Source organism: Protopterus annectens, chromosome 1.part0 (assembly GCF_019279795.1).
Source record: "Protopterus annectens isolate FY-2018-M chromosome 1.part0, PAN1.0, whole genome shotgun sequence".
NCBI lineage: Eukaryota > Metazoa > Chordata > Ceratodontiformes > Protopteridae > Protopterus > Protopterus annectens.
The window spans coordinates 500,248,193-500,274,957 of record NC_056725.1 but is presented as its reverse complement, the minus strand read 5'-3'; the positions used below and the strand labels follow the sequence as shown (position 1 = coordinate 500,274,957).

General features: G+C 38.3%; 1 protein-coding gene across 2 annotated transcripts in view; it reads right to left on the bottom strand.

Moving 5' to 3' along the window:
- Positions 1 to 25,048, bottom strand: part of SLC29A1 (solute carrier family 29 member 1 (Augustine blood group)) — a 1,418,904-nt gene extending 1,393,856 nt beyond the window's left edge. For both annotated transcript variants that reach the window (XM_044060805.1, XM_044060813.1), the window contains exon 1: positions 24,903 to 25,048. The gene's annotated coding sequence lies outside the window, so the exon portion shown is untranslated. The remainder of the gene's footprint in view (positions 1 to 24,902) is intronic.
- Positions 25,049 to 26,765: the final 1,717 nt, after the last annotated feature.

Here is a 26,765-nt window from a genome sequence, read left to right as displayed (position 1 = left end):
AATAAGTATAGGAATTGTAATAAATCATATGGCACCATCAAGCCCACCACCAGACAACCCAAGGTGCTTTTTACCTATTCCAGCAATGTATATGAATTCTGTGATATTAAAAAAAATTGGCCCATTTTACTAGCTGATGATGGAATAAACAAGGTAGTCGGACAACATCCCAGCTTTGAGCCTGAAAAGGATGTTCTGCTATGGTACTAAGTGTTCAGGGAAGGAACCCACACAAGGAACAGGGACTCTTCCCTGTGGGAAATGCAAAGCATGTACTTTCATTGTAAAAGAACAAGTGTTTGTTCATCTCATTACTAAGAAAGAGTTTGTTCCAAGATTGTCTACCACTTGTAATAGTAATTGTTTAGTATATCTAGCAACTTGCACACTGTGCCAGGGTTTTTATGTAGGTAAAACCATGTGTAAGCTCAAATAGAGGATTCTGGAACATGTTGGCAATATTAGGAATAATGTATATACCAATGCTCTGGCAGCACATACACAAGAAATAAGACATAATGTTTTTCATTTTAGAGTTTTACAACAGGTCAGAGCTGGAATGAGGAGAGGAGATGTGAATACTTACTTAGAGAATCTGGAGGTTAAATGGATAGTAGCACTACAAGCCCATAAACATCCAGGGCTTAATGCTAGTGTTCCTTTAAAGCCAGCACTAGCTAAAAGAAGCCGAATCTGATTTGTTATTTTTGAAATACCATGTGATTTTAACTTGTATAAATTGCTTGCTTTTAAAATGTCATTGTATGTGGATCTGAGGAAGCGATAACCCCGCGAAAGTGCTCATTCTTTTACAATAAAGTTGATTTATTGTTAATAATTTTGGAAGAATAACTCTTTATTTGTCTCTGCTCAGCTCTGTTGGTGTGCTCACATTTTGCTTTTTATTTTCATACCCCAAACAGGCTCCAGATAATTTTTCCTCAGGTAGACTGCAAATGTTGGAGGTGTGAAGTGAGAAAAAAGAGGTAATTGATAACATATATTTTGGGGATTGTAATGAGTTGGCAGAGTTTAAAAATTCCCTGCAGACTATGTCAGAAATACTGGGTAAGCAAAGTGGTATAACTAAGGAACAGATTTTTTGAGCTGTGAAACAGAATTGGAATTGCCCAGACATAGTAAGGATTGCTGAATTTAATTCTGCTGGCTGCCAAAAAAAGCAGTTAATAGAAAATGGAAATCAAAGTCTAAACCAACCATACTAGAAGCAGTGAATATAGCAGCAGAGATCAAAGAACTTGAAGTGGGATATTTAGAAAAGGGTAGGAGCAAATTACATAGAAAAAATGGCACTTGTGGGAACAATACATGCAGAATAATGTTTGGAGGAGGAATGAAGTTTAAGGGCAGGCAAGAAGTTAATGAGCTATGTAATGTTTGACTGAGAATGACTGTATAGAAGATTATAAGTGACGTATAATGTTTGCAACTGAACATTTATCAATATAGTTTTTTTATTTATATAAATGTATGATTGCCTATGTCATAAGTCATAATTCAATAAAGATGTTTCTTGTTAAAAAATTAATTTGTACCCAAGAAGGAGGCTGAACTGCACAAGTAGCAACCTACCAAACTATTCACTTTCCCATCGCCAAAAGACCCAGATCCTCAAAAGGATTTTCCCTGCAATATGACTAGAAACAAAAATGCCTACCATGACAGATCAGCATATTCTAAAGACACGCTCTACTTAAGATTTAGAATGGTCAAACGAAAATAATACACTCATTGCAAAAAGCTCTGGTGATCTGAACAAAAAAAAAAGCCATATGAGAAGATTACAACAAATCAAGTAAACAAAGTCTTAGAAAAATGAAGTCAGCAAACAACCAGCACTGGCCACATTTTTGTGATGAGACTTCTTGTTTTCTGATGAAAGCTTACTCGGTTGCTTTACAGGTTATAGCAAGAGCATACTGTATCATTACAAGGTCTGCCAAGGTATACTTCTGTTTTTATTCCAGGTGTTCCAGCAGACATTTACACAACTTGGAATATAATCAGCTGAGGCAGGAAAGGAACAGCAAACACTGCATACAGAAAAGAAAGGTCATCATTTTTTTTAATGAATTTGAATACCCCTTCCAGATCTACCAAAGCATCCTAATATCTGTCTGTACTCATTGGGAGAATAAAAATAATCTCGGTACAATCATTTCCAGCAGGTGAGTAAATTGTGTTTAACTACATAGTAGACGGAAGTTAGTTAGAAGTTTGGTAGTACTGATACCCCCAATAAGCTATGGACTTGCCCCATGAATTCATATTTTGCTCTTTTTTCAAGACAATGCTTTAAATTACTCAAGATTTAGTGTTTGCAACATCAGTAAGTAAGCTGCACCAGGAGGGTGGGTCAACCTAATTCACTTAAAAAGTTAACAGACAAACAGGTTTTGTATAAATGTGCATTTTCTGAACAACAAAAAGTATAAAATTCTAATGTCTGACATTACTGACTGACTAATCCTCAGTGATTTACCAGAAAATCAAAGAATTTGGGAGGGGCAAGGCTAAAATGTGAGGCAAAATCAGGGAGAGGTGTCAGTGTGAAGAATAAATAATTCCCATAGCTTCATGTTCGCTCCAGGTCTAGAAAAGCTGACAGCCCCCTTCTGAACTATAATATAAACCATAAAGAATTCCCATGCATGCAGTCTACTATCGGGAGGAAAATAACAAAGTACAGACTGAAAACATGCAGGCCATGGCCATCTCTGTGCCTTTTCTGAGAGGTGCCTAGTTAGCGCTCCAAGGTTGGTAGTACTGATGTCTCTTAAAATAAACAGTATGACTCTTTAGATCTTATTTAGTAAATTTTGTAAATCATTAGTATTTTCGAAGGATAAAATAATGCTAAGGGAAAGGCCACATTCCATAGGCATTATTGAACACCCATTACCAAATACAACCCTGTTCTTCTGAAACAAACAAACAAAAAAAAAACTAAAGATTATATAGTTGCCCTACACAAGGATTTTCTTGCTAAGCAGAGAAAGGTGCTGGTTAAATGTACAAATGAATCCACAGTGGTATCATGATAAAAAGCAATGGCATTCTAGATGGTTAAGATGCTCAAGCCACTAAACATAGGTGGTGCCACACTGAAGCGCAGTGAGCCATTTGGTCAAGCTATGAAATACTGTACAACAGTCAGTGGCCCAGTTAAAAATGCATATATATTTTAAGATTTGTTTGTAAGTTTGTTTTTTGATCATAGGAAAAGGACACAAGTAACCAACTCATCACTTTACAATGCAATAGGTTACTCTTAGTAACCAAATCACATGGCCTTCGGAGTCAGCATCTCTAGTCACTTTTAATATGAGTAGAGACTACCAAGAAGACTGCATTCTAAAAGATCTTTTGCCCTTAATAACCAATTTCATTGATATACCAGCAATCTCTAGTCAAGCAGTCATGTGACTAGATGCTGCAAGAATTCTAGAGCTGCGGATCTTTAGGGCATTTTTCCCCCTAATAAACAGTGGCCAGAAGCTGGTTAGAACAGTGGCAGCAGTAAAAGTAGACACTGTTCACAGAAGATTATACATGTTTATTTCATTTTATTTACTTTTACTGTGACTAGGAGGGGCACACCTCTAAACTCAACTGCAGAGTAATGCTGGACATATACAAAAATAATGGGGGAACAAAATCTGGGACAATTTTTAAATATTACTCAAAACCATTTAAAAAGTTATTAATATAGCAGCATATCAGCGTGCATTTTATGAGCAATAAGAAGTATGAAACTTTTGATGTCTGGCATTACTGACTTATCTGTAATCCTCACTGATTTGCCACAAAATCATGGATGAGGCAAAAAGTAGGAGGTAAAATCAGGGGACACTTAAGAGGTATGGTTCCCTGCTGCATGCCTCTAACCTACTCTGCTCAAGATTTCTATCCACAGCCAACATGGGAGTGGGGGCAATGGCAAAACATTTAAGGACAATTTTAAATATTACTTTAATTCACTTAAAAAGCTCATAGAACAACTGGTTTTACACCAATGTGCATTTTCTGAACAATAAGAAATATAAAACTATAATGTGTGGCATTACTGACGTCTATGACACTCAGTGATTTACCAGAAAATCAGGGATAGGATAAAAAATAGGAAACAAAATCAGGGACAGTTGAGAGGTGTAGTTCCCCGTAGCAGTACCTTCAGCCCTCTGCAGCATAACAATGCAAACTGTCCACAACACAAAACACCTGCATTTATTTACTTTTTTTTATTTAACTTTTATGGTAATGGATGTGGGGGTGGAGTGTCCTATAGCAGCAAATGTAAATTATTGCATGCTTTTCATTCTCTTGTCAATGAGACATGACAAGTATACAGAATCTGTATACAGAATCTGCGTATCATTTCTGTGTTCCTATTATATAATCGAAGAAGCAATCCTTCGAATGCGTCTTTATTGAACTTAAAAGCACGAAACAGCAAAATAGCGAAACAGCATATAAGCAATTTCTTTCCCTGGGAAAGAAATCACTTGGCCGCCTCCATTACTTTGCCGTTTTTTTCACGGTAGTGAGATGTTGTGGTTGGTATATTTAAGTAGGGGGGTGTGGGGGCGAAGCTCCCCCCACTTTATGTAATTTTTTTGAAGTTTTTATTTTAATTTATTTGTGGAACAGCGATTTTTTTTTCCCTGGTAAAAAATCGCTGTTCCGAGTGTTCAGGATTGTACTCTTTCACTTACATGGGGTCAATACATTTGCATTCGCTTTTTTAAGCGTTCACTGATTTAATATAGACCCTCATTTCTTTGGCGGCAGGTAACATAAGAAAGCAATTCTTCATTACACATCAACTTGTACAGCTTTACTCAACTTATCATTGATGCCACCCATACCAACAACTCTCATACACACAGCACCCTTATAGACTGGATTCTAGTCTCTCATCCCTCTAAATATCACAATCCTAAAACCCTTCCCAGCACACTAGGTGATCACTCCCCAATAAAAGTACTTAGATATATCCCTCACTTTACAAAGCAGCATAAATTTATCACATGCCACAAGCTTACTATTTTCCACCCTGACACCTTTAAATCTCTTCTCTCTAAAGTTAACGGGAATTTCCTTACCCAACTTCCCCTTGACGATGCTGTCCTGTCTTTCAACTCCACCTTTCTCAGTATTCTTGACTCACTTGCCCCACTTCACACAATCTGTATTAAATCTAATATATTTCCATGGCAATCAAATTCCACCTGCATCCTAATGAAAAATAGAGACAGAGCATGGAAAACATGGACCAAAACAAAGCTCCCTGCAGATTTGCTAAAATACAAAGAACATGAAAATCAGACCAAAAAGCATATCAATAAAGACAAAAGAGACCTCTACTATAATCCACCCTCAGCCTTGAAATCTAACCCAAAAAATTTTGCAACTCCTTAAACCACATACTACATCCTGGTGGTCCCTGCTCCACCAATCCTTGTCCTGATAACACTCCCAAAGATACTGCCTCCACCTTCAACACATATTTCATTGACTCTATATCCAAACTATTTAACCCCGGTGCCAATTCATCTACCTTTAATAATATTTCTAACCACTCTCTATCAAATTCTACTATGCACTCATCAAATTCTTTTTCCATCAAACCTGTACCCACTAGCTACATCAAATCCCTACTTTCTAAATTCAAACCTTGCTCAGCTTCTACCAACAACATTCCTTCCCTTTTCCTTCAGTTAGCTGATGACTCTCTTGCTCTCCCTGTAACTATCTTAATCAACCGCTCAACTTCAGAGTCCAAAGTCCCTTCCATATGGAAACAATTTTTCACTCTATCAATACATAAAGGAGGTAAGTCCTCACACATCACTAATTTTAGACTAATTGTCATCCTCTCTCCTCTCTCTAAAGCTGTAGAAAAATGCATACATAAATATGTTATGCATTACCTACTCTCTGAAAATCTGCTTACACCTACTCAACATGGCTTTAGACCAAACCATAGTACTACTACTGCCCTATCATTCTGTAATACTACAGCCCTTGCCAGAGATAACAACAAACTTGTCTCCTGCCTATTTTTAGATCTCTCTAAAGCTTTTAACACCGTCTCACACCCTCTCCTTCTACACAACCTTAACTTCTTCCCTGCTACTGTTGCATGGTTTTCCAGCTACCTCACTGATAGATCTCAAGCAGTGAAGTAGCAATCTGCACTCTCCCCTTCTCTCCCAGTTAAAATGGATGTCCCTCAGGGTTCCATCCTTGGTCCACTACTTTTCAACATCTTCACTAATCTTTATTCTTCCTATCCTCAGTCATCACTGGTCCAATAAGCTGATGACTCTACTGTCATCACTATTGCTGACTCTCTCTCTGAACTCATCTCTACAATACAGACTTCCTTTAACTCAGTAGAAAACTGGCTCTCTAATAACCAGCTTATCCTTAACCCAAAAAAAAAATTAAGCTACTGCTTTTTTTTCCTAAAAACTACAACCACATTAAATCCAGTTTCACAATCTTGTCCCTCAATAACACACACATTGAGGTGAAAACTAGCACTAAACTCCTTGGTGTCATCATTGACGACCAACTTAAATTCGATCTACACATTAACAACTGTATCAAGAAAACTCATCAGAAACTAGAGCTCCTCTACCACAGCAAAAAGTTTCTCACCAGTGAAGCTAAAGTAACTCTCTCTTATGCCAACCATCTAGCCAGTCTATTTTACGGCTCTCAAATTCTTACTTGCCTCATCTCCACACTCCTTGCCAAACTTGAATCTACCAACAACAAGATAGCCAAATTTGCAGCACATCAAACTTACAAGTTACATCATTGTCTCTCACTCAGACACCTTAACTGGCTTGAACTACCTCCCCAGCTTCTTCTCCCTCAACCCCAGGTCATCCATTCCATCCTTTATCAGCCTTCTTATTGTCCTACCCGATCATCTGTCATCTCCAACTATTCACCTGCTAGATTCCACCGAAGCTCTAACCTAGATCTGTTACAAATCCACAAACCTAAAACTAAGAAAGGGTGTATTCTCTACAGCTATAATCCTTCCAAGCCATGGAACAAACTCCCACTAGAGATCAGGTCACTCAAACAACTTAGTCAATTCAGTAAAGAATACCTGTTAAGCCAATGGAGCTGCCTCTGTACCCACCCCCCCTTAAACAGCTTATCAACCCTAAATGCACACTTCTATCTGCTCCCAACCTATGTAACTTTCTCTAACTCTCTAGACTTTGTCTCACATTAACTTCTCTATACTAAGCACATTACATAATTGTTATCTGCATAATGTAAGATTTTACATCTGGTGACAAATCTATTGTTAGTCCTTCTGAATGATGTAGGATTATAAATCTGACAGACATAATGATTAGTTTACTATAGTAAATCCTTGCTTTTTTATGTATATGTTCCTCTGAATATTTTCCATAAACCAGTTGTTGATTGTTTACTTATTTTTGTAAATTATAATCTGTAGAACATGTGGAGCTTTTCTCCCCGGGCCTCTGCTGAAAAAGGGCTACTTAGCTCAGTCGGACAAACCCAGTCAACAAATGTAAAATAAATACATAAATAATTACAGGATCACATGAAGGAACAGTACCTGTCAATAATTAATGTGAAGGTTATACTACTGTGATCCATTCACAGTCAAAGGTAGTGCACCATCTCAGAAGGAGTACATTACACTGGGTCACTTTGTATATTTCCCCCCAGTATCTTACTAAAAGTCACTGAATTTTTTATTCTGAATTGCCATCACAGAACTGGCGTCCAGCTTTTGTTATACAAAGCTAATAAATCCTGCTTTTCAAAAAGCTTTTATTATTACAGTCAGACATTATGCTTGGTATAAGCTTGGAAGCTACTTAACGTCTGCATAAAAGGCCAGGTAAAACTAATCCCAGAATATATGTGTACTAAGTCCCCATCATGTCAGAAATAAGTTACAAAGTCATGTTCCAGTGGCTGTTAAGTTTCTTGAGTAATTTTTTTTAGGTGTGCCACGTTATCAGATGTGAAAATGAGTGCGGAGTCACCTGTGTACTGTATTAGGGAGGACTGTTGTGTGGAGGGTACTGGTGAGAATGTTAAAGAGAAGGGGACCAAGGACAGAGCCCTGTGGTACACTATTGATGACTGGAACGTATGGAGAGGGTGGACTACCACTTTAATGACTGATATCTATTTGAAAGGTAGCTTTAGAACCACATAAGGGTAGGCAGAGAGAGACCTAATGAGGACAGCTGAATCAAACGTTTGCTGTGACAAACTGTGTTGAAGGCTTAAGACAAGTCTAGAAATAAGAGAATAGTTTACTGATACCTCTAGCTTTATTGATAGTATCTGTAAAGATTAGAAGTGCAGTTTTAATACTATGTGAAGGACGGAAGCAATGCTGTGTGAAGGATAGTCCTTCTAGCAGGAGATAGTTTAGCAATTGTTTTTGAATACATTTTTCAAGTATTTTAGACAGGGGGATAAGATTGCTATAGGTCTAAAGTTAGCAATGTCTGTTGAATTTCCTCCTTTGTGCAAAGGGATAATGTGTGAGTTTTTCCTAGAGAGGGAATGTGGGACTCCTTGACTGACTTATTTATAAGGATTGAGACATGATAGGCAGTGCTATTCGCTGCAATTTTAAGGCACTTGCTTGGAAGATCATCAGCTAAAGTAGAGCATGTTTTGAGTTTGTTTAAGAGGATATAGGCACAGGATTGTGGTGATACATGGCTTTTGGTTAGAGTTAGGATTAGATGTTGGGGAGTCCTTGGTTAGACATTTTGTACTATCTACGAAATAAGAGTTGAACTGTATTCCAGTTTCAACTGGTGAGCTATTGGGAGAGGGGTTACGGTTGAATTTTTGGCCATGATACAAGATTTCTTTAATAGCTGTCCAGAATGTTTTATGGTTGTGTTTACTATTATTCCGTAAGTTATTATAGTACAGTTTTTTTTACTTCCTTTATTTGCTTTTTAGTATGACTACGAAGCATTCTGAAGCTTTCAAGATATTGTGGTATTTTATATTTTGCCATGCTTCTTCTCTATCCTGCATAAGCATGCTACTCTTTTTGGATATCAGATTGCATTATTTGTTTTAATCTCTTCCTTCAAGGAGATGCAAGTTGCACTGAATTCATATACAGCATCATCTATGGGGAGGATTTTTAGGAAGTTTCTGTTAATAGCTGATAGGGTAGTAATGCGCACTTCTTGGTTAAACTTGGAAAAGTTGTGTTGTTTTATAAATATGCTGTTTAACTGGATGTATGAGATGTCTGGTCATGTAGATTTGAAGATGATCACTAAGAGAGTCTGACATTGTACCTGTAGTACTGTATTTGCTAGGGTCTTGTGATACTGCCAGCCCAGCTATCTGAAATTTTGTAAATAATCATATGTCATTTGTGAATATTATTATGATTCATATGCTTGTCTTACAAATGTAAGAGAACTATATGTTATGTGTATAGTAAACTACTGGTGCAGAAGTGTGTGTAGAACAGGGGTTGTACAGTACTGAGCTTCAAGGATGTGTCCACAGTGTATCCTATTGGAAAAGAACAGAAATATATATAAAGTATACACCTATGTAAATGTATGTTTTAATAGTTGAAGCTGGAACATACAGAGTTAACTTGCAAAACCTCACGAAAATAAGTTGAAATTGAAATGTTCTATGATTGCATTATCTCTCAGTTTCAATGAAGCAAGTAGACACAATGTCTAGAGCTAGGAGTTTATGTATTGTCTTGAAACAGAAATAATTACTAGGTTTCAAATGTAAAAGTGTTTTATTGTTTTATGACTTCCATGTTCTGCAAACGTCTGAGAGATATGTACTTCTCACACAGAGATGCTAAAATTCTGTTGGTATCAGTAACCTGGGAACTGAAGTCAGGTGACAAAGAGTGATGTCATCCAAGCTAACCCAGCAGTAATGTTTTTAATTAATTTAAGAACTGTCTCAGAGAAAGACTGTGCATGTTGTATCTTGTCTTGGACCTAGAAACATCCACTCAGCACTTCTGCCTGCATGTTGTATGTAATAAGACTTAGGGCATAGTGTCTCTTTTAGACATAGATAGGAATATAGTAAAGATTAGTTTAGATGTTTTCTGTATTTATTTGAGACTGTCCTGCAATGTTGTTTTAAAATATTTCCTGTGATTCTAAACTCTGTGGTTACTGTGTTGCTTGAGTATTGTCTTGCTCTTTTATTATTAAATACATTTAAACTTATCTTTGTGGCTGACATTTGTGAAACATATTTAAGCTCTTAGGGTACTGGCATATGTATTTGGTGACACTGTGCAAGCTACTCTTAAACAGCCTGGCACTTGGTCAAAACTCCCATTTGGATTAATAGTAACATTACACAGTAGGATTGATCACCCTTTGTAAGGGCCTTATAGTAGCTGATAAGTAGTGGTTGGTGGCAGTGATAACTAACTTATATTCTGGGCAGAAGGGTAATAGCTAGTAAACCTGTGCCAGCCTTCTCCAGGAGTGTCTGTGTGTTTGTATATAAATCAAATCTCAAAGTGTGTGTGTGTCAACTACGTGGGCAGGGACAAGAGGCAATGGCTGGACAGACAGGGTGCTGAAGGTTTTGGCCTGACTACTCGGCTGAGATCTTAACCCTACAGACTGACTGATCTCTATGTGCTCTTAAGGGAAATTGTACTTTACTGTGTGTATACTTGTCATCCTTCCAATGTGTACGTCCCTCACAGTTGCCAGTGGTGAGGACTGAGGCTCTTTGATTACTGGGCCAATGCAGGGGCGTCAAAGGTCTGTTACTAGGATTCAGTCTAATAGATAATTTTATACGTTGCTATAATGTGTAGGGCTATTAATTAGTTGTGTGAAACCATATAAATTAATGCTAGATGTGGGGGAGTTAAAGTCCCACCAACTGACATTCACATCACTCAATAGCATTTTTTCTTATAGAATTGTTATGGACATCCAACGTAGGATATCTTCTAGCATAGCTGCATCATTGCCATTAGGGCTGTAAAGGACAGTAATACATATTTTGTCTATAATTGTCGATCTTCAGAAAGTAATAAGAACCTCTGCTGAATTGAAATTTGGGATTAGTTTGTTATAAGGAAAAATGTGGTTGGTGGGAAATATTAAAGAATACAGTCACCTTTCCTCTTTATACGGTCATTACAGAGGTTAGTATACCTGAGAGGTATAATTTTGGAGTCTGTTACTCTGGGTTTAAGCCAAGCTTCAGTTACAATGAGAATATCAGACTTTATGTTGGGTCATCCAGGCATGTAGTTCAGCAGTTTTATTTATTATGCTTCTAACATCTACGACAGCAAAAGTTAAATTATCAGGGTTGGGGGTTGACTGTTATGGAGTTAAATCAGCATGTTTAAGGGAATTGTCTTGATGTTCATTGTGACAGGTGGGGGCAGGATTAGGGTGATTGTCTCCTCCTACAATGATTTTAGTATACTTGGAATTACTGAAACCTGTTTTTGAAGAGTACTTTTTCCACTTAATGTTGGTTTGATTTGAGCTGAAATTTAGTTAATCAGAATACATTTGGAGTAAAGGTGAGGGGCGTCATTAAACAGGTTTGGTGGGTTATGTAGAAATAAAGTTATGTATGTGCATTAACAGCTGGAACAACAAGCTATCTGCATTTTGTATCTAATATCATGATGTATTACTCTGAGTCATTTTCTGTAACACCTGCATGGTTACACAGAAATTGTCCTTTATTGATAGGTACCACCAAAGAGTCTTATATAGCCATTTGAATGTCCTGGTTGTGCCATACATTTCACAAAAAGAAAAACACATATTCTGCCTTTTTTCAAGCAAAGTATCTCAGTTATGTATCAGAACCACATTACTGATATGTTTCTACGAACTGAAAGCCAAATATGCATACTTTACATGCTCTTAACAGACATATCCATATTTGAGATTCTTGAGTCCACTATTAATAAAAGTTATTGTGCTATGCAAAGCAAAATGAAATTGGGATTATCAAGGGGTATTGCCAGAAAGTTCTATAAGGGTATCATGAAGCAGTCGACAGAGGTTTTATATTTGAAGTCGGGGTGGCTTTCAAGCAAAAATGTCCTTTGAAAATTGACATGCTGGAACTTTTGCAAAATAGATGGCAGAAAACAAGTGATGTAGCTTTCAGTTCTCTTATGACCAAAAGAAACAAAAGCTACCAAAAACATTAATGTAGAATGTTGATATGATTTCAGTGCTAAAAGCCATGTTTGATACTTGTATACATTGAAGCATAAAATGGCATTCTTCTTCTTTCAGCTTTTCACGGTTAGGGGTCACCACAGCGGATCACCTGTCCGCTCATGATTTGCAGTGGAGTTTTACGGTGCTGAGTTGCCAGACTGGCGCAAAACCTTCCATGGAAGACACACACACGCACTCAAGCCTAGGGCCAATTTAGAGTGTCCAATCCACCTACAGCATGTCTTTGGGATGTGGGAGGAAAACAGCACCCGGAGGAAACCCACGTGACCACAGGGAGGTAATGCAGACTCCGCACAGAAGGCACCCCAGCCGAGAATCGAACTGGAGAACCTCTTGCTGTGAGGCGACAACGCTAACCGCTGCACCACCGTGGCCGCCCCTGAAGCATAAAATGGCATTAAACAGATGAGTGTTCTTTTCAGCAAAAATCAAAATGCCTGCACCTTTATCTTCTTTGAGGATAGCAGCTGAACTCCAACGGTGTTTTACAGATACTTATATCAGCAACATTCCGCAAAAGTGTCATGAATGAATGTTGAACCATCTTGGAGATGCGGGATTTTAAATCAAAGAAATAACATGTTCCAAAACAAGACAATATTTTGAGGACAAACCTGAGAATATTCAGCAGTTTAAGGGGTTAAATGTGCCATCAGTGGTTGCATTTCCTCCATGATGGCATCTTAATGCACATATTCAGTATTGAGATTTTCATGATTATATTGGACATGTTCAGATACCAAAGAATAATTTTCAACATTTGTAAAGTAATCTATTTTGTAGTTTTTTCCCCTGTGTTCTAAGTTTCACTGCTTATTTGGCAGTGCTTGGGCAATTTCAGCAGTTACATGTGGTGCATTTTCCAAGATAATTTCTTGGTGCTGACAAATAGTCTTGCTGTCTAGTTCATGTAATCGGAAATACAATATTCATCTGCTTCTGGTGCTTCTTTTCTGTGCCAGCATACAGGTCTGTGCATTAGCTTACTTTCTTATGATGGCTGTTCTTTCAGTGCAATGCTTTACTTTGCCCCATACAACCCCATACTGCTTTACACAAGATGTTTTCCAAATAACATAATCTACATGAACTTCTTTACTGCTTTTATTTATTGAGAGTGTTTTGCATAGTGTGTGCAATTTTCTGGGTATAGTTCACTGCTGTAGTTACCTTTGGTTTTAACATCATAGGTTCACAGGTTCATAGGTTTATACTAGGCTATCTGCCCTAAGGCATTTATAAGCCTAGCCTAAAGTTTTGTGGCTTACGCCACCCCTTATGTTAAAAAATACTGTGCCCATTAGTTTGTTGTGCCTCTGTCCAGCAGGGACACAGAGATGATACCCGGGGTAAACCTACGATCTCCCATCCACCGGTCAAGATTTCTCTTGAACAGAGCCAGCGAGGTGCTCTGCCTCACATGGACCGGGATTTTATTCCACAGCATAGGGAGTCTCTGGGTGACAAATCTATCCCTCCAGCATGTCCTATTTATATCCGTGCTAAGGTTTAAGTCGCTTGCTCTAGTGGATCTGGTAGATTTGGATTTTTTGAGGTGGAGCATGTCCATTAATTCCGGGTTGGACATGGCCTTGCATGTCAGGCACAGTTCACCTCTGAGCAGGCGGTATGCGACTGAATAGAGCTGGAGTTTCTTCAGTCTGGCAGCATATGACAGATTTTGGAGTCCCTTTATCCTTTTGGTGAGGAACTTTTGGGGTCTCTCCAATTGCTGCAGGTGCCGGGTGAGATACATCCCGAATGGGGCATTGTACTCGATCACTGGTCTGATAAGTGAAGAGTACAGGGGAACAATGACCTCACTTGATCTGGATGTGAATCCCTTCATGATCAGGTGGGCAATGTAGAAGGTCTTTCTAACCACTTTAGCAATGTGAGTGTCAAAGAAAGGCCACTGTCAACCTGGGTCCCCAGGTCCCTGATAACCTCTTCTGTGCTTAATGGATTGCCACCTATATGGTAGCTTGGGGTTACCTTGTTTTTCCCGAAGGGTATGACTATACATTTTTTGGCATTTAACTTCAGGCCATGGCTCTGGCACCAGTTTTCAGTTTCCGTGAGACCCCTCTGAAGGATATCTGTGTCCGATGTACTTTCCACTATGGCGCCCAGTTTGCAGTCATCTGCAAACTTTGTCAGCCATAGTCCTCCTATGTTTGCCTGTACTTCTGAGAAGTAGATGCCGAACAACAGGGGGCCAAGGACTGAGCCCTGTGGGGCACCACTTGTGACCGGCTTGGAGTCCGACATGGCGCCAGCAACTCTAACCCTGTGGGTTCTGTCCTTTAGCCAGTTTGCAACCCATCTTGTGACATATGGGTTTACATTTAAGCTGGTAAGTTTCTCTATAATACCCGAGTGGGGTATTATGTCGAAAGCTTTTGCAAGGTCAAGGTAGGCTGTATGGACTGCCTTTCCCTCATCAATGGCCTTGGTGACTGTTTCGAAGAAGTCGACCAAGTTCAAAAGGCATGATCTGCCCTTGACAAAGCCAAACTGGGTCGGGTCCAATGTCTGCAAGTCCCCTATGTCTTTGTTTATGAGTTCCATTATGATCCTCTCCATAGCTTTGCAGACCAGGCTTGTTAAGCTTATGGGGCGGTAATTACCAGGGTCCGTAGAGGCACCGCCTTTGTGGAGTGGGACCACAGTTGCCGTACGCCATTCCTTGGGCACGTATCCTGTGGTAAGGCTAAAATTAAACAGCTGCCTTATATGCGGGTTTAGTTCCTCGTTGAGTTTGTGTAGCACACAGCCTGGGACACCATCCAGTCCCATTGATGCTGTGTTTTTAGCTTTAGAGAGAGCAGCTTTCACCTGCGCATTTGAGATGTCTGGGAGGCTACACTCCGCTGGGATAGTTATCTCTCCTTTTGGGGGGGGGGGGTGAAGTTTGCACTGAACCTGTCTGCCAGTATGTTGGCAATGTCTGTGGGTTCACTGATTTTTGTATCATTTTGGACTAATTCTGCGTATATCTGGGAGTTCACACCCAGGTTTCTAACATAGCTGAAGAAGGCCTTATGATTGTCTTTTGAATCTATTGCAATTTTTCTCTCAAAGTTGGCCTTGTATGATTTTATGAGTGCTCATATTTTTTTACTAATAATGATCAAGGGTGTCTTCTCTTTTATGGATTTTGCTCTATCATGTAACAGCTTTCTCCCCTTATTGTAAAGTTTGTTTATGGCCGGGGTCCACCAGACTGGACGCTTGCCCCTGGTGGAAAGAGTCTTGGTTTTATTAGGGATTGCCTGATCCATGCAGTCCTGGAGGTGTTCGTAGAAGGCATTTGTAAGGGCTTCCGCAGCTTGGATTGTGGTTTCCACCGGCTCGGGCGCCTTGAAAGATACCACACCAGTCTTGAGTAGTGTGAAGTTTGCTTTAGAGAAGTTCTTCACTGTGGTCTTTTTTGTTTGGGGTGGGGGCGGGATGTGGATTTCCAGTGAGATAAGTTTGTGATCTGATCTCACCAATGAGGGATATACTTCCAGTGGGGAGCATTTTGTCCCCATGTTTGTGATGATGAGATCTAGTATATTTTCTCCTGTTGTGGGAACGGTGACTAGTTGTTCCATGGCATTTGAATTTATGAACTCCAGGAACCTTTGGGCTAGAAAGTTGGGGCTTGAGTAATGTTCCCAGTCTTTATTAAGGTAGTTGAAGTCACCCAATATAATGGTGTTTGGAAATACATTTATACCCTCCAGTGTCTTCATCACAGTCCACTTATATTGAAGAGCCATTTCCACTATATCTAGACAAGTCCACATTAGTTATATTTCCAGCCAGATAAAACAAACCATCTAAAGACACTTCAACCACATGAAAACAGATTTTTTTTGCATGAGGGCAAGAGCCTCTGCCTCCTCTATGCTGGGATTTGCCTGCCAGACTCTACTTGTATAAGTCCAGGATTGCACAATCTCACAAAAGGCTGAAAAGTTCAAAATCTCTTGATCACTGGGCACACTAATACACACTGCACTGGCAGTGATTCTTAGGTGAAAACACTGACCAGTAAGTTGCAACTCAGGGAAGTATACCTGACAAGCTTGTCCACTTCACACCTGACCAATGGTAAAGAAGCTGATGATCACAACCACGTACTGTAAAGTTTTATAGTGTTGCATGGTAACAGTGATGTTGTTAACATCTTGTGTTTCAGTATGTTTTACACCCTAACGTATTCAATACTTTATGTCTTAGCCACAAATGCTGCCAGGTTTTCGACATTCCTCCTTTTCACTTTGGTCTTTCTGCACCTGGTCTTTTTGGCATTAGGGATTTAGTAATGCTCTTGTTGAACTAATATGAATTGAATATAAAAGCTCATTATGTTAATGATTGGTTTAACTGGTTGCTTGTGGCTCAAGTCTTAGTTAAAAAAGATCATTTTGGACTGATCCGTCTATCAAGTTAACAGACAGCAAGTAAATAAGTAAATAAAACAAATCTAGATCAAAACAGAGCCCAATGAGAAATGCATATGTTTCTTGATGGTTCATAGGTGTATACTAGGCTAATGGCCCTGGAGTCTTAACACGCCTAGCCCATAGGATTACCCTGGCATCGTGCCACCCGACCTTAGTTCCCAGTGCCTCTGTCGAGTAGAGCCACTGATCCCCGTGGTGAATTTTCTATTTCTCATCTACTCATCAGTATAAATGTCTATGTACATCTGTCAGATGGAATACCACACCCCATTAACTCAGTCCCTTTATTCACTGCAGCTCTAAATTGTGGTTCTGTTTACATGTGACATCTCAGCCTGGTCAACAGCCACATTTATAGCCTCTCATAATGTTATAACATCCAAGAACACCTCTGGTTTTGCATTCACAAGCTTCCAAGTGTATTTTGCCTGAGTGGCTGCTGGAAGATTAACAGAAGCAAATGTGGTTGTTTTACTAAACATATTCTCCATAAAAAATATATGCTGCAGAATATGGGGCCATCTCTACGGAATACTTGATAATCTGAATATAAAATAAATGTTTTATGTTGCAGAAAGGAAGTTAATAAAGTGTGAAAGCAGTAAATGTCCAAGGGCCTAACCTTCAAGAACTCCATGTATTTCTGCAGAGGTTGTTCTGTGAATTTTTGACTGTAAAGGGTACAGGTTGCCTTGTAATATTTGTTTGGCTGTATAAAGGTTCTGTTTAGATCATTTGTTGTCTTGTGACAGGCTGTCATGAGAACACCAAGTAACGTTAAGATGATGTAAAGCCTTTAAAAAAAAAACGCACCAATTAGTTTACCACTGCCTATTGGTGGTGTTAAGGCAAATATTATTATGGGTATGGTTATCATCTGCCTGGTTATGGGAAAGAGTTTGAGAAAATAAGGATGAAGGTTATCTGTATGCACAGATAAAGATCAAGGTATGTCAAGTGTAAGTTTCTGAACGATATGTAGAACAGTCCAGTAAGACAGAATATTTGACTATGATATACCTGGAATTACAGGCTAAGTACATTGTATAGTAGTGGGGTATCATGACATATTATTCTACAAAAATAATTACTCTGATACTTTGCTATTTAATTTGATTACATGACTATATATATTTATTTTGTAGGATCATAGGAGGTTGTGAGGCTAATGGTCATAGGGCCTTTTTAAGCCTAGCCATTCATGCCCCAATTTTCCCAATTATCAATACCTGTGGAGCAGAACAGCTTTGGTACATGCCTGTGCTTTGGGGCAGCTGTAAGCTGCACCTGTCCATAAGTGGCACAGGTGATAAGTGAGGGGTGAATTTATTTCCCATCTACTGATCCAAATTGCATTTGAATACGCTTAAGGAAGAGCTCTGCTTCACATGAATGGGGAGTCTATTCCAGAGAATGAGTAATCTCCTAATCTTCTCTCTGAAATGTCTTCCCCCAAAGGCTTACACTGTAGTCATTTTAAATCGTTTTAACACCACACCATTGCTTTACATATGTGCACACATGCAGACGTGCGCATCTACATCCACTCACACACACCGTTTTACACTATATGAAGACAGAATAAGATACGATAAAGCAGGCTTCAGTCTTATATCAGTCTGCAGGATTCCCGATAACTTGAGAGTCATTCCAAAGTAAAACTCTAGTGTTAGCAATCCCTAACACCTTTAATGTTATTTATAATGTGACATTAAATTCTTTTTAAACATAAGAACATAAAAAACAATTTATCAGAAAGGTTTTTTTTGTGTTTGTCTACAATTCTCTGTCTTTTGCCCACTGATGTCCAATAACCAGAGAATGAATGAATGAATGAATGAATGAATGAATGAATGAATGTGATTGTGCCGTGAAAGTCCTTTGGCTGAGACTTTTGACTTGATTGCTATCCTTTTTAGAGTGACTGCATTAACTAAGTCTATTCAAGAGCAGTACAAGTAACCAAACGTGCGTGATTGAAAAAGACAGCTACTGTTTTACAAATGGCAGCTTTTTACTTGCAAGCAACAAAGGAAAGGAGAGGCATGGTAATACCAAAGTTTGTCATAATCATTGTTGTGGCTGTCCCGCTTTGACATGTCAGTCCATCAGTTAAAGAAATTGAATGTCTACTAACATTTTCTTGAAAAAACACAATCTTCCATAACTACACAGACGTTATGATTTAAAATTAGTACAAAAGCTAATTATATGTAATTATGCAGCTTTACCTCTGTGATGGTCTTTCTGAATGTTAACATCTACAAGGTTCTATATGGCAATGCCAATGTACTTATTAGCAAGTAAGACAAACAAGGGGTGATAAAGATTTACATAAGCTTCAAGACTGCAACATGAAACACACAAGGCAAACTAAGATGTATTATTATTATTATTACTACTGTTATTATTATTATTATTATCTTAACCCTGTGTTGTTATAAACACACATTCTGGCATTTATTGAAATCTGAGACAGAAATTGAACTTTCAGTGTAAATTAGCTAAGGCAGTTAAAATGGGATATTGGATCACATTTACAAAACTGGACTACAGCTACTACCTTTATACTAAAGGCAATGCATAAAACACGTACCAAATACAGACATAGTATTGCCTTCAAGGAATCTCCTGCCAAACATATTGCCAGACTGGCCACCTTAAGAAGGTTCCCTCCTCCATCCATAACCCCTTTTTTCCCATTTTACACATGGGGTTGAGGTGTCACTTCAACAGTGACAATCATCTAGAGCCAAGGTTTATACCACTGGGTGGCTAGCCCTGCTAAGGTAATTCTTCCACACCACACACTCACACCTATGACCAACTTAGAGTGTCCAATCCACCTACTGCATGTCTTTGGAATGTGAGAGGAAACCAGAGCACACCCATACAAACACAGGTAGGACATGCAAACACCGCACATAAGGCAGAGAATCCAACCGAGAAACATCATGCTGTGAGGCAACAACACTATCCGCTGAACCACTGTAGGTCTACCATCAAGTGAGGACTGTGAAATCAGCTCTTTATACTTAAATCGTTTTCTGCATTAACAAATGATACATTGACGCCTACTACTGAGTTCCACTGGCTGGATTGCTATGTCCTCTTGCCAGTGTTACAGACAATATTCCTTACAACTCACTATCTGTCCTCCATCATTTATCCTTTGGTTTAAAACTACAATCACATATTCCAAGGCACCATTTCTTTTCCTTCCACTCAGTACAGACTTAGGAATTAGTGTATTTCTCTTTGCTTATCTTCTTTTATGGAACAATATCCCAAATACAGTCACTGGATTCCTATGTTCCTAAGCATTATTTAACAAATCACTCAAATCTTGCTTGCACAGCAATATATCTGCTTCTTTACTTAACCTCAATGATTTTCAAGTCCATAACACAACCCTCCTCTTTTTAACAACCTTTATTCACTCTCAAGTACACTTTTCACTCTGTACAGTCCTTATACACGGTGCACTCTTTTTCCCTTCTGGTTGTTGGCTCATCGTATTTCAACTCATCATTTATAGGTTCATAGGTAAGTACTAGGCTAGCTGACCTTCTGGGCCATGTTAAGCATATCCAATTTCCTTTTTGTGCTCAAAATAACTTATCCCATTTGCTAATAGCTTGGCCTTACTGATCCAATGGTTAATAATTGCATATTATCCCTAATGAGAATAAATGTGATCATACCATAGATAATTTGAGGGGTCCATGCAGAGGATAAAGCATTTATGAGCTGCACCTGTCCATCAGTAGTACAAAGGACGGTCCTGGGTAAATTTTCTGTTTCCCATCCAATTCATAGATCAAAGCTGTGCTTGAAAATGGACAGGGATGAACTTTGTTTTATATGGATGGGGAGTCTGTTCCACAGCAGCTGTTTCCTGTGCAAAATATAGCTGTCCTTCCAAACCGTTCTGTTGATGTTGTAGAAGAGATTGATATCCTTAGACCATGTATATCTGATGCCATCTGACTTGCTTATGTGCAGCAAATCCATCAGTAATAAGCTGGGGGGGGGGTTGTTTTATTGATTATTTACTTGTACATCAGGCCCAACCCAATAACACAAAGCTACCTTGATTTGCTTACCTTCTCTCACAGCTACTATTTTGCTGAGGATGAAATACATCTTCCCCACACCTGGCGCCTAATACTGCTGTTGGCATTAATTCCACTTCTTGAACCCAAACAGGATTTATAGTATGCAATAAATGTAATGCTACTGAAATGCTACATAGTGTACACTAAAGATGTTTTATGTACAGAATTTCTCACCATTCACAAGCTTGCAATACCGCTGATGTAACACCAGAAGAGCAGGTGAACCACCTACAGAACGTAATATCCGGGACTATTAAAGAACAACAAGCAATACTAAACAGCATACATAAGCAATACCAATCCTGCAGTGATACAAAGGTTAATTTACAGGATCAAAATGTATAACACGCCTTTTTCAGAAAAAAAAATCACCTCATTCCCAGTTCTCTAACAATCCTATAAATTCTAAAAGACAACTCTATATACTACTGAAATTCCTTATTACCACAGAAGCATCCTGAAGTTTCATCAGTCCTGCTAAGCATCACTCCTCATACAAATTGAATTAAAGATGGAATGTAACCAGAGTAGTAACATAGCCATATTGCACTCCTTATCTAACTGCAGCAAATATTTCTTATCTACATAGTGCAATGTAACTATTATAATCATATCTTACATTTTCAAAATCCTGAACGGTCCAGTAAGAAAAAAATAGCTCTGCCAACAAATCTGGCAAGAATATAAAACTAATTGTGTTCTGTTGTTAACAAACAATTCATGCTATTACTAAGTCAGGTCCTTATCTTCACTCTTTAAGGTTCCTTTTGTCACCTGACAACATTTAGGAGAAGTGTTCTGACCCACTCACTTACTATATGAATCACTAGCACTGTGTACTACTTTGTCACTACTTTTCATCGTTTTAATGCAACAGCACTGCAACTGCACTCAAATAATACTATCAGAAACATATCTTAAGAGAATTACTGTTTCTAATCACAAGAACCAGGATCTCTCTTATGTGTTATGTGGACTTACTTATTTTGTAAAAAAAAAAATGTTTCAGTACTGCAAACCTAAATGCATGAATTTAAAACAGCGAAAACTTTATTGTTGTTATTTCTGCCTTTTAAATGAAGACCTGTGTACTAACTGACATAAACCGTTAATATTAAATAAGGCCAGCCATCTAAAACAGAGGTGCAGTTTATACGATTTTACCAGCCAAACTCATGATTTTGTTATTCTTTTTAATATACTGGTTGTTTATTCTGCCTAGCACACATTTATTACTAGAAGTTACAAGAGAAATCCAAGACCCATGCCCTGAAACCAAAATAAAACCTCATAATATTTCTTCACCAAAATGTGTGACAAAGTGACAAGGGAGCAAAATATCTGGTGTGTGACCAAACTAGAGAATGGAAGAACAAAACACAGGGAAATCAATGTATTTAAGCTTATAATGTTTGCAAATGATCATCATAAAGTATTAGGTTGTAAATGTCACTGGTTACTGAGGAAAAGTGCCTTCTCTCAATACTGCAGAGGATTTTACTGCCAATGTTAAGAAGCAAACTTCATAATGTGTGAAAGATGACAACTTCATACCTAATAAACACAAAGACAAGGGTACTGCTAGATTTTTCCAATTACATTTAATGGGGAGTTGTGTCTTCTTCTGAATCCAGACAAATGTAAGCATTGTGTTTTGGAAATGGTGCCTCCTCCACACTTGGTGAAGAAAGAAAAAAAGAGGTAAACACTTGATTTTGATGAAAATCCAAGTATCTACTTTTTATCCTACTAATAGTGACTTAAGATGTGATTATACTACATTACAGGGGTGTAAGGGACTTGGTCCCAATGTAAAACAATGACTTCAGAAAAAAAATCCACCCTTTAATATGACTGCAGTTCTCTTCAAGTGAAACAGCATGTTTTACACATTTTAGCCAGCACAAAGGCACATAGTCTGGTTGTTCATCTATAATGTTCGTGACTGGACTTTGACTAATGAGCAGCATTCTCTGTCTTCCTGCCTTTGGCAGGTGGATCCTGACTTGTGGTGATACCCAGAAGGGGTTGGGAGACAGGTCTAAAGGCATGTGCTCTTGGAAACAAAGCACTGCACAGCAGCATTTAGAATGGCACAAGTGGAGTGCGTGCCTACACCCTGCATGAGCTTGACTCCAGTGCACATCACACACAGACTGCCAGTACAAAAAGGCAGGTTAAATGTCCCAGATATTTTGGAAGCCTGTTCAATACATTCAAATAAATGCATTTAAAGTGGCCTAATAACCAAAAGCATGCTTTTGGGGTAACAAGGGATGCAGAGTATTTTCTACTTGTTTTTCATGGTCTATACTAAATTTATTAATGACTGTATATATATATATATATATATATATATATATATATATATATATATGGGTCCCCTTCACATGGTCGACTTCATTTGATCGACATTTATTTGGTTGACAACTGATATGGTCGACAGGCAGATTTGCCCCCCTCCCCAATGTTGTGCGACCCTGGAGTTGATATATATAGTTGGGGGGGGGGCCTTCGCCCCCCACATAAAACTGCTTGTCGATCAAATGAATTGTCGACCAAATAAAAGTTGGTGAAATGAATTGTCGACCATGTGAAGTAGACCCATATATATATATATATATATATATATATATATATATATATATATATATAAAATCAAAGTGTGCAAAGCATCTTTTTAAAATCTACAATTCAAATGACCTGCAGCTTTACCAGCCCTATCACTCTGGAAAATCAAAGGAAAGCAGGACAGTGTTGTCGTTTTCAGGTGATGATTGGCAAAAAGTCTAAAGGAATAAAGCCCATTTAGAGTCAAAATTCTCCAACACATTACTTCTCTCAAATCTAGAAACCCTGGTTTTGAATGTCTCCATACTTACTACTACAAAGCTGGCTACCGAACAAACATGGAAATTGTATTTAAAAAGTTCTAAATGACTGCAGACAGCGATTAAATGTGGAATATATATATATATATATATATATATATATATATATATATATATACACACACACATATACACACATACACACACATCTGCACCATACCTCTCAGCCTCTTACAGCAGGAAATCCGGACAAAGGCATAAATAATGGGGGGACAAGAACCCAAAAATATGGACAATTTTTAAATAGTGCCCTTACAAACTTAGAAAGTTGACAGAATAACAGGTTTTGCATTAGCATGAATTTTCTGAAGCGTATAAAATCAAACTCAAATGTCTGTTATTATTTTCTGACTTCAATCTTTAATGATATGCCGGTGATTAGCCCGAAATCATATCTTTATGAAAAATGGACTCAAAATATAACGCATACATCTGGACATTGTGCGAAAATCTGTACAGTTGACAGGTACACACATATGAAGGTATAAGAAAATGTAACACATCTAACACCAAGCACGAGCCATGAATACAAGAAGTGCCCTGAACCTTATTTGATAAGCTCTGTAGTTTCAGTTAACTTTCTGTGTACCTCTTAGGTCATATTATTGCTTTGAAGCTGGCGCCCTAGTCAATGATAGGAACGGCAGGCTACGAAACACATTTAGAAATACAGTTTGTTATTGTGTAGAGCGCCCCCCGCCGCAGTATTTGTCGCTGGCACAGTAATATGTCCTTCAAAAGGCAGTCATTGAAATGACTTAACACCTAACAGGAGTTCCAACCTTTGTCTTTGTTTGAACACCGGTAAGGTTAATGTAAAAAAACATCCAGCATCAAATAAATCCATCCACTATTCTCTCCCACCACAACGAAATAATAAGGACGGCCTAAGCACAATTATTACAGGAGACTCGCACAGTAAATCTCCATTGCCCTCAGTGAAGTCCTTGGTAGGAAAGAAAATGCAGATGCCACCAAGAAAATCACGTATAAACTCTTTAGGTAGAAATAAAATTTCAAAACATATTTAGTAAGGTGACGCAATAATCGCCCACTGTAAGGTATGTTCTCAGCTGTCCGTTATTTATTTTAACCGACTCACCATGCAGACATATCAAAATCCGCAGTAAAACACCAATGTACCTTGTTTTTGTATGTCATTCGATCCAGCTTCCAGAGCAGTATGCAGCAGCACCAGTTAACGTGGTGTGCTTTTAGCGGTACAACGAAGAATAAGTCCAGTCACCACTCTTGCCTACTTCCTAAACCCACCTTGTTACCCCTTGTTATCGCCACGTGCTTATGTGTATGATGGTGAGAGGGAGGGGGCTTGGGGTGGATACGTAGTCGTAGACTATTATATATCATAAACAGCCAGGAGCTGCGTCCTGTTAACTTGTCAGTAGTTTGTTTCAGTGAATAGTTTTCGTTACCATTTGAAGATTTACCGGGATTCGTATTCATATCATATCAGCGTTTTTGTTTATAGGTAGACGGAAGCCGTGGTAGAGGTTTAGTCCTTTTATCGGAGCAGAACGTTTAATATTATGGGTCTCATACTTAACAACTGGCAAAGTTTAATGTTTAGCGGCGTCCATAATTTTGTTGCAAACGTTCTTCATTTAGTATTAATGACTAATACTGACTTTGCAGACAAAAAAAAATCAAACATCTGAACATTATATGACAGCATAAAAGTATTATTTTATTGAGACACTCGTGCAATAATTTTAATATTTTCAACGACGGGCATTTTCTTTAGCGGTACATCACTTTTAGCTTTATGCAATGCCATGCATAGTTCTTTTTTGCATTAGCATGCACCTTCTGACCTTATGTTATTAATGCTTTGATGCATATATAGTAATACTGATTTGCAATAATTAACTTGACTATTTGGTTTCACAACGTTATGAGAAAAGAAATTGTGTTATCACATCTTCATACAGTGCTGTCACTGCTTTGAGGGAAAGCAGGCATCAAATTATACTTCCACACAGTGCGATGCACGAGCCTGGACGTTTTTAAAATCCAAAAGTGAAGCAGGGATGCATATGAGCATAGTTCACATGTAAATCAGCAGGTAAACACATATTACGAAATTCCAGGCTTAATAGCGTGACTCATACTTTTATTTTTTAAAGGATTACCTCATTTTCGGTAATTCACTGTGGGACACTGGCGTATAATTCTATCTCAACTGTCCAAAGATTTTCGCAGAATGCCCAGATTTTGCCTCGTCTTTTGGTTTGTTCCTCATAACATCTATATACTTTTCAGGTAAGTAATTTGGGGATTGATGTCAGTAAATTATGGTAGACATTTCAGTGTTGGACTTCATATCTCTCAGAAAATGTATACCGACTTAAAACCTGTTATCTTGGCAACATCCTGAATTCTGCGATAACTAAAATCTGTCCACAGTTCTGGACCTTTCTCCTTATTTTGGCTTTTGTACAGATTTCAAGATGTTGATTGGCATGTCGGACAGTGTGTCCAGCTCGATCATATCGCATTGGGTGTGACAAAGGCCCTAGAGGGCGCGGCTATCATGTGACATCACCACGGGTGTAATCAAGATTGTGTTGCAGTGATTCGTATGGTAAATAAACTAACGTAAGGAAACTTAGGTAGCTCCCTGTCCAGTTTTAATTACCGGATGGTAAAACAACATAAAACGCGCAACAGTAGCAGGCAATCATATTCCCTCCTAAACCATTCTGAATTATCTGATAGTAAGAAAACATAATGTGAACCATATCTCTCAAGTGTACCTACCTCATCACGAGGAACGTACCCCAATTTAAGCTCTTAAAAAGTTCACGTTCATGTTCCTCGAAGTTCCAAATTGAAAGGGTCTGTCACACATTCAGTTTTTGGGAATATTTTAACTGATATCCATGGTAAATAGAATTGAACCATTAATTAATTAAAAGATCTTTCTTGTAAAACCATAATATTTAAACACATATTTCATTTCTACATATCTATACATCTATATACAGA